This window comes from Danaus plexippus (assembly GCF_018135715.1).
Source record: "Danaus plexippus chromosome 18 unlocalized genomic scaffold, MEX_DaPlex mxdp_20, whole genome shotgun sequence".
Classification (NCBI taxonomy): Eukaryota; Metazoa; Arthropoda; class Insecta; order Lepidoptera; family Nymphalidae; genus Danaus; species Danaus plexippus.
The window spans coordinates 3,526,030-3,540,674 of record NW_026869853.1 but is presented as its reverse complement, the minus strand read 5'-3'; the positions used below and the strand labels follow the sequence as shown (position 1 = coordinate 3,540,674).

Below are 14,645 nucleotides of genomic sequence, written 5' to 3'. Positions count from 1 at the left end.
TTTCTGAACTAATGTTGTATTAAGAATATTTTCACAAGTTTGAATTCTCATTGTTTTTACTGGTATTCTTTCGTGATTAGATTGTCATTATTGTGAATAAAATGAGTCATTGAATTCTAAACTATGTAGATGCCGTGGTATCAAAAGGAGTATATGAAATGCGGACAACAGAAAAGCTGGCATGTGAGTGAGATAAACTAGGACGCACTCGAGATGGGAGATGTTACAGGCGCTTTACATCCCGACGTCAATTCTAGGGTGAGTGAACCCTTGTCGCATCATAAACTATACTTAATATACTACTTTCACAGATTACAGTCTTAACGCCACATGCAAACTATTTAACACTGAAAATTAATAAAATGAAATCGTGTTTATAAAATTTTAATCTTTGATGTCGAAATAGTTTGAATATTTTTTATTTTATTTATGGAACTATTTTATGATAGTGTTGGGTTTATTGTATGTTTGTTAATCAATGTGACGGTTCCCACTTTGCATCGTGGATTCGTTGTATAAATATAATACACGATATCAAAACGGAAGCGACTCCCATCGGGAGCCCGTGCCAAGTACACCGTGCTGCGTATAAGGCGAGGAACACGCTTACATATCCGTTGCCGACGAATTGAATGACAATAAGTCCATTGTCTATTGTCATAGCTGTGCTGTGCCTTATGTGATTGCGAGGTTACGCCTTGCTTACCCCTAATGACGATAAGCGATTTTTAATACATATATTTTCTGATGTAATTTCACAGATGCAATTATAATTCTCTTGTGGAAGACAGCGTAAAAACCGTCACGCTTTTGTATAAAAAAAAAATCTAATCCGTTCAGACTTACCTCTTTTGTTGTGTCTTTTGTCTTAAACTTTATGGTCTCTTCATTTTTCGTGACACCTGCAAAAAGAAAATCAGTTTAAAAATTTTCTCTACATATTATTACAAACCAACCCTACTTCTAAATATATACTAAGCAATTGAATGTGTGACTATTGATTTTATTATTGCAACTGTTATCTTGAGATTGTGACTTCATACATTCCAATTTAACATCCTCAAGCAATGAACATCCTTTATGTAGGAGCATCAAAAGGATCCCGCAACGCCTAAGTATTTCATAAATAGAATGTATTAAAAAAAAACTACCTGTACAAAGTTTAATTCTGTTCATCCAATAAAATGTCATATATTTTTTTTTATACGATAAAGACCTTTTTTAATAATTCAGTTTGAAATAGCGTTTATACAATCAAATCACGATCTAATTATACATTCGTAACACACTTATTAGTCAAATATAACTGGCCCTTATGGGTGGACGAACCGGAAAAATGTCAGTACCGTACTGTTATTGATATCATATTGTTTTCGAGGGAAGTCATTGAACTCTGGTGTATTTTATAGTAATCGAATTTGCAATATTCTGAAGTACCAAGTTTGGAATAAAATATCTTGATAAAAAATAACTGTAAGGCATTTTAAATGTGATGTTATGTTGTGATATTCTTTTTAATTAATAGTGAATAGTTACACTTGTTGCTACAGTAAATAATTATAAATATATAACTTTACATTGACAGCCTGACAGTTAGTTAATAATATATATATGTACGTATGATTAGTATCGGCGTAAGAACTAAGAAATATGTAGATGTTTACTGTGGATTAAGGGATCGTGGCCTTGAAAAAATTATAGCTCTAAAATTCAATTTGTAAATATAATAGTGATATTCTTTTAACTTCATCACTATTAGAGAAATATATTTTATTTTGGTGGCTTGTTCGGTGACGTTTCATTAAAAAACGTGCCACAGATTAAAAATATTATTCATCAAAATATTGGTAACGATTGAGAAGTATCAATTAATTAAAATCTATAGCATAATTTTTAATTTAATTTATCAAACATTCGCATGAGGAAGCCATGTTTCAATGAAATCGTTTTATTTAATTAAATCACAACCGAACCGTTGTATTGTTATGGCTACAGAGAACAAACGGGTCAAAGGTTTATTGCAATTCAGCCATCGCGATTCATGCTAACAATTGATAGAGATATAATAATAAAAATAACTTAAAAAAAAATGTTTAATGACAGTTTAATATCTATTTTAATAGAATCCCATCGAAATTAAGTGATCTGTAGTAATCTTCGATTTCAATAAATGAATCATCAAAACGATAATTATATAGAAAAAAATTAACGAGCAGTTTCCGCTACTGTGCAGCCGGATAAATTAGTTCGTTTACATCCGCGAGCATTTCATTTTTTTAAGTAAAAATAGTTTAATTTGAGCCACGTGGTCAGGGTCGTTGAACTTAATAAGCGATAATTTTTTACATACTTTTTAGATTTCGTGTCATTGATTAAGAAAAAAAATAAAAAGTGATTCTATATTTTTAAATAATAATGGCGTTGTTTTCAGTGCCATAATAAAAGCTTTCGTGTAGCGAGTTTATCCTCACTAATTGGCTGGCTTATAACAAGGAATAAATATTGCTATAATGAGATCACATGGACAATAACAAAATTATATTTAATATTTATCGTTGGGAATTATTTATTATAAAACTAATGAATAATTAAAATTACTTGTCAATCTTTTTTGAGCGACTCGTGCAATATGACCGTTGAGAAAAAAAAAATGAGCCAAGTCTACCATGGTCTTTGGGGTGCCAGCATGAGACAGAGTATTATAATGAGAAGATTTTGTTAAGGAGTGACTTTACACGTGTTTGTTATATATTCAACAACTTGATTGTAAGTTTGTTTAAGAAAAAAAGAGTGCTCTTTCGGTGTTTATTTTGCAGAGAGGGAAATCTAAATTTTATAAATTAAATTATATGGTAAATTAAACTTTAGCATTATCAGAGTAATAAGTGTATTTTCCAAAGAAAACTTGTAATTTTATTGAGATATTACTTGAATATACAATACAAACGATGAAGATTTTTAGTATGTCCTTGGTAATTATTTGATCTATTTTATATACCTTGGTGTAGGCTGTTTAAAATTGGCCGAGTCTTGGTGTACGAAAAAGAGCAAAAAGATTTTAAACTCTTTGCCAGCTAGGTAACTTGAAAACGCAGAGTAATTAGAAAATAATTAAAATTTCAAATTCAATTTAGCGTAATATGAAGTGCCTAGATTAAATTTCTCTTACAACATCACACCTCTCAAATTAATTACCTAAGTAATGGCTAAAGCATTTTTTTTCCTCTTTACGATTCGCGAACTTGCCACTTATTTGTTACTAAAATTCAGTAAATTTCTCAAATTGTTTTTCAGGATTGTTTAACGTGAATTTAATCAGAACTTTCAGTTTGTTTCAACTTTCCTTTTAAACGCATATGCTTATGCATACTGAATTGTGCATATGCAATGTACGCGAATTCATATTCATAACTTTCCAGCTATAATAAAATGCGGTCGTGAATAAAAATTGAAATGATAAAACAATTTTAAATCGTACTTTCAAACTGTCGTAGAAAGTAACGTTCTAAGACAATAAAATATATATATATATATATATATATATTTTAACTATATATATGAAAATGTAAATTTATGCTTTCGTACTGGCTGGGGACTTTCAAATCAGCGATACTATACCGAGTTTGGTTACTTACCAAAAACCCTTATATTTATTATTATTATTATCTATATTATTTTGGGTGAATTTGTTTAGAAATAAATCTTTATTATATTGGAGCTGGCGTAATGTTGTTCAAGAAATTTGAATGAAAATCCAATTAATATATTTTCTAATTGTTTGCTTGCGTACTAATTATCTGGTTGAATTAACACAGAGACAGAACCTACTGAATGTTGCAGACGTTTTGTTTATTATCTGCTATTTCTTTTAGACCACTTTAACTTTTAACAAATTATTTTTAGAATATTTTTTTTTTAATCTTAAGACAAAAGAGACATTGCTTTAAAATGCTTTAAATATTTTTAAATTAAAATGTTCGTATATTGAAAATTAGTGAACGCAGGCAAACTTGATGAAAAAATATATTATTGACAATGACTTTTTTATGTGAATTGCTATAAAAATTTATATGCATCGAACAACCTCTATAAACAACCAAAGAGTACATAAATTCTACAAAGTCTTTATTGGAAACATAACAAAAAGGCAAACTTTTAAATAAATAAAGACTAAAGAAAGTTACAAAAACAGTTTCGAAGATATATTGGAACATAACACACAAACAATCTTAACACTAACACCTTTAATACAGTAGCGAGCAAGGAAACATTAAGACAACTTTATTTATTAACCCTTAGTATGTGGACTCCCTAAACAAGTAATGCATTTGCATGTATGGCTAGCGTGACGTCACGCGATCTAACTGCCTTCCTATTTGGCTATAATGTCTATTATTGGTCACACCTTACTGGCTTACCTAATACAGTATATAAAAAGAGAAGTTATGTGTTGACATATTTATTACGAAAACTACATTCTTTGTACTTCAGTTGTATATATTAGGAAATTACCACTTTCATATTGTTTAGCTTGTTGATTAATATTAACATTTCAAACAGACACTCCTATTTTAGATATTTGTACTAGATAGTATAAAGTAAATAAATGTATGTAAAGGGAACATGACGTAATGACGTTTTTATTAATTATAAATCTTACTAGAAATGACTAAGTAATTAGAATTTGAAAAAAGAATGTACAGAATTATATCATCATCATCACCAGCCTATCAGTGCCCATTGCTAAGCAAAGACCGTTCCTCATATGGAGAAGGTACTATAGACTTACATATAATTTAATTTGCTCTCATCATAATAGTTCCTAGATGACAACAAATAAAAAAATGTTTATAACAATACGTAGTGTATATAATCGTAGATCGTAGTGTGATACGTTTCATATATTTAAAGAAAGTGTTTAAGACCGAACCTTAAAAAACTTTATTTGGTGAAAATATTATATTACAAAATTAAATTTTTACACAACATCCACGCACGCGCACGCACACATACACACATACACGCGCAACCACACACACACACACACGTCTATATATATTAAAATTACACTAATAGTTACTTCGATCAATGCCAGTTACTTTATTTGTCACTTCAATTACTGCTATTGCACTTGTACGTTCTGTAAGCGTCCAATGTCCAATCTTGGTTCGCAACGAATTATTTGTGTTCAGAAATAATAAATATAAATAATAACAATTTATTATAGTAGTAAAAACTTCTACTACAGTTTCTGAACGTAAACTATTGTTGAAATCACATAAAACGGTTCAGTCTGCCCACAAACAGTAGCTTTGTGTACGCAGCAGCTTAAGCCTCGATGCCCTTTGTGATATGGCCATGAAGTGTGTTCTTTAAGGACTGATTTACGATATTTTCAGGGTAAATATAATAAATATTAGAGTTGCACACCTTTAAGTATAGATTTTCTTCGAAATTCTAGCGTTGCAACTCAAACATGGAAACAGGGACTAAAAACTCTAGTCTCATTTCATACTAATCCGAAATAAAGGGGTTCCACAAACAGAGTTATTGAATGCAGCTGACAAGCGTATTTAAAGGACAATATTTTTACTAAACATTTGTAAAAAGGAATTGAAGCAACGTCAGAGAACAATGGATGTATTAAACGAATGCCAAAAACATTACACACAAGGAGCGACTATTTTGAAACATCTGGTACTTACATTACTCTGCGTGTACGTTAACCCCGCGACCCATATCAGTTTTTAATATAGCTTTGATTATAACATTTTAAAATTAACGTAACGATTATTTTTAATTTAAATGTAGGTATGCGTCTAAAAGGTACGCTCTCAAAAATATAGGTTTAAAAAATTTTATATATTGAATTATACAAATTAATAGACTTGAAATGTACAAGTTCATAAACGAAGCAATCGTAATAATGCGAATAAATTAGAGTTAATTGAAATCAAAACAAAAGCTCGTCTCTGATAATAGAAACAAACGATCCTTTAAGAGCAAAACAAAGAGGGAGTCTCTCGACATAGTTCGCACGGCATCCTCATCAAGCTAACGACCTCCCATGGCATCGGGCTGGGTTGCTAGACATCCCATACCATAACGTGGCGTTCGATACTTGCTATAATTTGTTACACACCGTGCTTCAAGAGTTTTTAACCCATATAGTAAGGGCGCTTTAATTAAATTTTACCATATACGATGGATGGATTACAGAGCAGTGAGTTTCTTGTATAAAACAGATTTTATTCAGTCTCATTTCCATGAATACCTCCTTGGACAGTTTGAGCATCCTTCGCGCTCTGAATCCTCTGTATAATATTATTCATATCTTGAATTATATTGTTAACAGAAGCTTATATTTCTCCCACGATATCGGTTTCAATATTATTTAAGATGACAGGTTTACAATATTTTATTATGATACGAACTTTAAACGTTCCTGAACTAAAACACGAATGTTTTAAACTAGTTTCATTAGCTAATACACGCGATTTATAGATAGATTATTTGTATTAATAACCGGAAATTTTATATTTTAAATAAATGTATGTACATTAAATCACGACGCATTTAAGCGTTGTTGAAGATAAGTTATTTCGTTCGTGGTACATATTTTATAAATAGGCGTAATCGCGACTGAAGACTGATCGCTTGCAGTACAGGTGCGTTTATAACTGCAGCTGGCTTTGTTGTTTTGCGGGAAGTATTCTATTACTACTTAAGACGTTGGTAAAAAAGAAAGGTATTTTTAGTACGTTCTCCTGTTATTGATCTGTTAATCACTTCGTTTTTATAAATCTTCATCAGATTATAACGTTATATTTGTCTTTATATATGATAAAACAAAATGAAGTAACTTTAAACTAAAAATTTATTTGAAAATTATGGTAGTTTTGTTAAGATCACAGTTATTTTGGAGCTTCTTATTAATAATGTACACGTGACTCCCCGCCCTTACGCACACAATGCGTGTTTAGCATCATAATATTCCGATGCCGACTTGGTGATAAAAAAAAACTATCAAGTCCCCTTGTAAAAATAATTCGTGTATTGAATTATGTGTTTTAATTATATTCACTATTACTATACATGAGAAAGTTTTTTAGGATGTAAACATGTATGGAAGTTAATAAAGGTGAATTCGTTGTTTTAATACGCAGGAATTACTTAACGGGATAATGAAACTAAACTTTTATTCCCAAATTCAATGTAGTATGCAAGATCAAGGTCTGAAAATAGTTATGACTGGGTTTCTACATTTCTCCCCGAGTCAATGCCAAAGCTCATATGGACAAAGTCGTAGACAAAAACTAGTATTCATATAAATTAAAGAGTCTCATGAGATTCTCCTATCTACCAATGTAAACAGCTCCCCAGGTCCTCAGAACCCTGGTCGGGGTTGATTCATAAATACTCATAAATAAATGAAACCTATTAACCAAAGTATTGGAAAAGGGAGTTGAAAAGCTTAATAGATGATGAACATTCATATTTTAGTGGCAAAAATTAACAGGGGATAAAAATGTATGACCAGACGACAGCTCGGGGGGTGAATAACCTTAACACATGTCAAAATTTTTATTAGCCACAATACGACATCTCCTAATTAAAACTAATGTTTTGCATGTCGACTCCCGCGCTTATTCAACATATATTAGATTTTAAACTATATCAAAATTTGAATATACCTAAATATAAAGCATATGGAAACAGTAGCGTAAATAAAAACGTTATGATGATTTAAGCAAATATGTTCTCAATCTACATCACACCTGCCGCACTAACAGTGGCAGGTGAAATTACGAAACACGAAAGAACATTTTCCAAAATCTTATTACTATAATGACAAAGATTGTTAATAAAAAATACATTACAGTGTTGCCAGTTTAAAATAACTCAAATCGATCAATTGTTTACTTATCGATAGTGACCAAAGTTTATTTATCAAGTCGTAAACCAATCGTTTATTAGTATAAAATTTTTGTTATACACTATTCGTTGTTGTGATTTTAGTTTATTTTTTTAATTTAACGATTTAAAGATGATATTTTTGTAACTGGTAACAGAAACGTAAAGCTCAAACCGCACCTGTCATTGTGTTTTATTCAATAATTGACATTGGCAAAATATTAAATAATTACAGTGTGAATAAAGCCGTAGCCTAAATAAGAATATCTTTAATAAGAATATTTAATAAGTAAGTCATTATTGTTTCTAGACAATTTGATTACATTTAAAATAAGTCAATCTTTTATTCAGACCAAGAAATATTAAAGCAAATACAATGTTACAATCACTAGCTTTATACTTATGATGGGTTTGAAGTAAATGACATTGTTTATTTTTTTAACTAAATATACGGTTCCCCGGTTTTAGTTCACATACTTTGTTGTCGTGTGATTTTATGTGTGAATGTTAGATTGGAATCAGTGTGTATTTAGTTTTACGATCAATCTCGTATTAAGGGTACTGATGACGTTCCTAATTAGTAAAACACTTGGTGGTCAGCGACCTTACATTCAAATAAACATCAGAACTGACAAAGTGTTAAAACGGCTTTCGACATTCCCTAAACGCTATTCGGACATTGTACGAAATAAAACATTCTTTTCATTACATAAATACAAAGCATGAAATATATATTAAACTTATTTGGGAACAGTGAAACTAAAAGGGAAAAGGTATTTTAATGAAACACAAATTTTTGCTTGCGACTTCGTCCACGGGGGCTTCAGAGTTGGGCTTAGAGAAGATTAATAAAATGTGTAAAAATATAAAATAAAGTTATCAACTCTCAAAGATAATAATAATCTGTATCAAGTCACATTATACACAATACAACTGTAATGCTTCGTCCCGCGGGGACCACATTGAAAAGCGGAATAAATTATAGCGTACATGTTACTCTTATGTCTAACCTACATAACTATGATGTCTCATCAATAACCATTAAGTAGTTTTGTGTGATAGAGAAACAAATAATCACAGAGCAAGTATCCTCACAAAAATTTGTCGGATAACATTAGTGGTAGTAGGGAAACATATTGAGGCTTATAATTGTAACAAAATCGTTATGTCCTTATTCCGATCCTGGTCCTGAGGACGGGTTATAATTAAATCTTAAAGCTGGCCATGGACTTCAATAAAATCAATACAAATAATTAAAGTGAATATTATTCAATGTTTCATATGAATATGAGATCCACGGGATTGAGTTGTTCGATATGTTTGAACAAATGAGTGAAGATGATTTTTGAAAAATTTATCGTATTATTTTTCATCGGCGTGATATATTTATCAATCGTAGTTTTTCGGAGTGTGTTTAAATCTTTCGTTTGTGTTATAATCAAATTTTATTTCACGATAATTTTAAATCGAGACAGTTGAAAGTCATTAATTTAAAATAGTTTTTAGTTTTGTGTAAATTTAATAAATTAATAGTGAAATTGTATCGAATATTATCATTAAAAAATTCAATTCTGATCTCGTTTGTAGGAATTATATATTGTTTACTTCATATCACTGCTGCGATTCCGATTTAAATAATAATTAAGGGATTGTTATGAACAGTTATTTATCCTTATGACACGACTTGTAAGCGTGCTGCCCGTCGCTGATAGCAGGATGCTACGTCCGCTTTGACCGCTTTGACGATTATAATATTATTATAATTTACAACACTACTGTTATTTACTTATTTCTATTAAATTTAAAGAAGACATAATGATGATAGAAGATGTTAGGCATGAAATCGATTGATTGACCGAAGTAATTATTTTTTGTATTATGATTATACTACAAAAAAAATTACTTCTGTAAAACAGCTGATATTTTTACACTGTTGGAGCGATATTACCCAAATTACCTTAAAACCATATTAAAGAAATTGACTTTCATTTGAAAAAATTGCATCGTAATCGTTCGATGCGTATGAGATCTATAATACCACAGATATCAACGTCAAAGAGAGACGAAACCTTTCAGCATTTGATGGAGTCACCATGCGGATGCCGGGTCCATCGCTTTGCAGGGAGAGGAGCTTCAGCAATGCCTGGGACTTGCGACGCGGGTGTAGGTTTAAGGGGCCCCTAACTAACTGGCGTTAAACGCTCACCTCCACTGTCCAAGTAGTAGTAGTTCACCACCAGTGTAGAGTTCATTAAAAAGTATGCAATTAAAATAAATTATTAAGATTTCAAACAAATATAACCTGTCATATGTCGTCACAGTTCTTACGGATATTTTAATAACTGTGGTAATAATCTCATACGTATTAGGAATAATTATTTAAAGGCACACACACTGTATACTCACACACATATATATATATGTATGTATGTGTGTGTGAGTATATCATGCAGTCTTTTTTTTGTCTCTTGAAAATTACTACGTCTGCCAAATAATGGAATTTGCGGACCATTAAAATGCGAGTTAAAAATTCTGCGTGGAGTCGACTTGCGTTCTAAAAACTAAGTTCCATCAATTCCTCATAAAGCCATCTCTGCTTTCTGAGGTATTCATAAAAACAATAACAACTTCCTATACATTTTTATATGATCGATGTCCTGTCGTAAAGATTTATACAAACTTTATATAGCAACTCGTCTTATTTAACTCCTTGGAGTATAAAAAAATAAAAAGTTTAGTTTTAACATTAAGAAAGAAAGAAGGCCCTTTCGAAGGTGATATAGAAGAATTTTATTATAATTTAAATATATTTATAACACATAAATTAACCAGACCTCCATAATTTATAATATATTTGCGAATTCGAACTGAAATTTTAAAATATTTTATAAATCTTTATGACAAAAAAAAAAAAACATAAAATGACAGGTTATTTAAAGTCTGCGAGACCGGTGCTTACCGCAGGTAGCTTATAAATGCTCATTGCGAATTGTGAATCGACGTCTGAACAAAAAAAAAAAAAGATATACACGGCCACGGACTACGAATTTTTAATCTGTAACATTGACGTTTGTCATTTTTTTTTTATTTATACATCATAAAATATATTCGACTACCGTTAATAATAGTTAAACAATTTAAAAAAAAAGTCATTTTCATTTACGGTTACATAAAAGTTATTTTGGGATAAATTAAAACGTATAACGGAAAATAAGCACATTAGCGATTTTTATGACGGATAAAATAACCGATATTCCACAGAGATATCGGTGTGTTTGAATAAATACAACACTTATAATATCAAGCGTAAGATAGTGAACAAAATGAATATAAAAAAGAGTCCACACCTGCTCAGTGAACATCTGCTCCTCAGAACGTGATGCATTAAGATGTACACGTTTATCAATAAAAAAAAAAAGAATAAATCGTCAAAGTAAAGTTCACATATGAAAAATGGATTAAAATCCAATAAAACAATCATTGTCTCTTTGAAAAAATAGCGTATAAAAAAATACACACAAATCGTTATGGTCGCTTCGTGTATATTTGCTCAGCACAAGTTTGCATCATCACACTACACACAGAGCGCTTCAAGTTTTTCATTAATACAGTAGTATGATGTAGGTTATTGAATGAGATAACTTCCGACGAATCGTATGTTGTGACGATGCAAGCTTGGGGTAAGCGCACAGATGACCTGACCAAATTTAATTTCACGCAACAACGAACATAGAACATTTAATTTAAATAATAGCAGTGTATTTATTGTAAAAGAATATAATAAACTAAGTATCAGCCCTGGCTTTGCGCGGGCTCTTCACAAAAAATATAAAATAGCCTATTTAATTTTGATAATTATTAAACTTATATTATGATAACTTTCAAATGGTACGCCCGATTTAAATGATTTAAAAACTAATTTACAGATACTGATGTAGGCTTGAAAACGAAGTAATTTATTTTGATTAGACTTAATACCGTATTTATGTAAATAGATTTCTAATAAGTTGTAGAAGGGATATAGTATGTTATCCTTAAGGTAATGACATATGCCACAGCGGACTTTTCTGTACACCTATATAAGATACACAATTCCACTATATATTATTTTGTTATATCTCAAAGACTTTAGGCAGCGTTTTCGTTACAAGCTCTCAGACGGCTCATGTTTTTTCGAAATCTTCAACAAATATCGTTAAAAAACTTGACAAATTATATACTAAAACTACCAAAACCTTCATCTAACTGTTTGATAAACAGTGCAATAGTTTATCCGTTTATCGCGAACAGACAGACAGACAGACACGGCGTGGGACTTTGTTTTATAATATTTATTGATTAATTAAATTTTTTAATAATTATAGGTTGTAAAAATAATTATTACATCAGTTTTTACGTTCATTGTTACAAATAAATACACCTTTAACGTTATTAAAAAAAATGTATTTTCACTCTGACATATATTATAAATATGATTTAAGAAGTTAGCAGTTCATGTTTAATACGCTCTCACAATACCTACATAAGTTAAGTAAACTAGTTTGACAGCGTCAGTTAGTGCTCGCATGTCCACAGATTATTATTATTTATTGAAATAATCTATAATTTAAACAGCTGTAAAGCGGAATGCGGACGCAACCCCTTTTTGACATGCCAAGTCATAATAACGTTACTATTGACGTAAGTGACAATCCCTTAGCTTGTTCGCAGAAATGCGTCACCTTACGTCCACGGATACTTAGAGTACTGTGACGTCATTGCCACTTAAATTATTTTCATTGCCTTTCTAATGACTTGTATGACGATGTGGTCTCTATTGTACATAAAATATGCCTTTGTACATTTTCTTACCGATTAGATTTATGTCTGGGAAAATGCGTATACATTATCTCCGTCCATGAACTAGATGAGGCACTAACGCAGACCGAGACATAATCTCCTGATAATGAATAAAGATTAATCGTAAGATAAGAGAGGGATTCCACGGAGGTCTTGTCAGATAGTGAGTCATTATTATAACTCGGCGATTTTTAACTTGACTCATGACTTATTTAACCGGTTTTCTCGTTACATTTTTCTTATTTCACGGTACCCTATTTATTCTGTGATTCATTAAGTGTTCTATTATGTCCAGGGTAGTGATGAATTGGACTAGATTAGTCATTTTAACTCATTATTTATCGTGTTTGGGAAATGTAGGTATTTTATTACTTTTATACCAAGATGGCGTCTTAAGAAAAAAATATTTCTAACCATTATATAATTTAATAGGTCTATTATAAACATTTTCACTGTTTTTATGTAAATATATTTTTAAGTGTTCATTATTCCAGACGGCTACACATGACAGCGTTAATCAAGTAGAAGAATTAGAAAAAAATATATACTGGAATGTAATTTGCATTTATTTACTTATGGTTTTAGCTTGACGTGATAAAGAAAAACAGTTTTCTTTTTTTATTAGCACATTATTTTTCTGTAAAAAGTGTCTAGAAATTAGATACTGAATAAAGTTGAACATAAAGTACCGTAAAAAAATTAATTGACATTTGAAGTTAATCTTATAATATACAAAGATAGTATATAAAGAAAATTCCAGTAAATAAGTCGCCTACATTCATAGGAGGATTCTGAGAATGTTCAAGTAGAGATTTCTGAATGTAAACAATGCAGTTGCGCACCGTGTCGTGCCTTATGGGAGTCGATATAGTTTCCAGGGTAAGTACTATCGATGTACAAATACATACACTAGCACTCAGCTGTAGTTTGGTATCAAGTGATATGTAGGATTGTACTGGCTGAGATTTGAAAAAGTACGATCATAGTACATATATATATAACTTTTTGTAAATGTCATTTATGTGCCCGGATTAACTCTGGGATGATAATATTTCTACATTTCTAGATAATTAGGTTACAATTTTTCGATTTCCAATATTTAGTAACAATTTTTGGTTGATGATTAACAAATAGGATAGTAATCTCGCCAAAGAATATCTAACGTCTTGTTAACTGAGTTGTAGATAAAAAATTAACATTTAGAAATCGGATACTATTAACAATACATTGCCTTACTAGCTGGGGTCACACCCGTTAGTAAGCAAACCCCCAAATATGGCTTCACACTAATAAAAATTGCTTATACGCCAACCCTCGCGAAATTCGTTGGCTAGGCAGGACCGGGCAGGACGGCATTTACAATATCCTATCAAACTTGGGCTATAAAGCTGCTATCCCTAAGTTCTAGTTAAAAATGGATTATATTTAACAAATTTTAAAATTATAATTAACAATTCACTTAATAAACGTACTTACCCTCATCAGAAAAAAAAATCAACAACGTAAATAAGTATCGATCACAACATGTGTACAAACGCAATTAAAATTTGAACTAAGATTCTTCAAAATATGTTTGTTAAGTCTCAGAAACCAAAAAAATATTTAACACAACATTGAATTCACAAAAACTAATTTTTCACTTATTATTACTTCATAACAACAATTTTTTTAAGAGCAGTGTCGCACACACGCACCACTCTCACCAATTACAACGAGAGACTGATTGATTGACCGAACATTCGAATGAAATTGGAAGATACAAAAAAAAGAGTGTTAACTATTGAATGTTGAATGATTTGAATGTGAAAACAGCGCCATCTGTTGTAAATTATCATCAAAATTTCCAATGTAAAATGCTCTTTATTAAAGTTGTTATATACTAAAAATCTGCG

General features: G+C 30.8%; 1 protein-coding gene across 1 annotated transcript in view; it reads right to left on the bottom strand.

The window, feature by feature from the left end:
- LOC116773185 (myosin-I heavy chain) overlaps nucleotides 1-14,479 on the bottom strand; it is a 46,996-nt gene extending 32,517 nt beyond the window's left edge. Inside the window, exons 1-2 of the mRNA XM_061528435.1 lie at nucleotides 14,230-14,479; nucleotides 847-902 (exon numbers count right to left, since the gene is read on the bottom strand). The gene's annotated coding sequence lies outside the window, so the exon portion shown is untranslated. The remainder of the gene's footprint in view (nucleotides 1-846; nucleotides 903-14,229) is intronic.
- Between the last annotated feature and the right edge of the window lie 166 nt (nucleotides 14,480-14,645).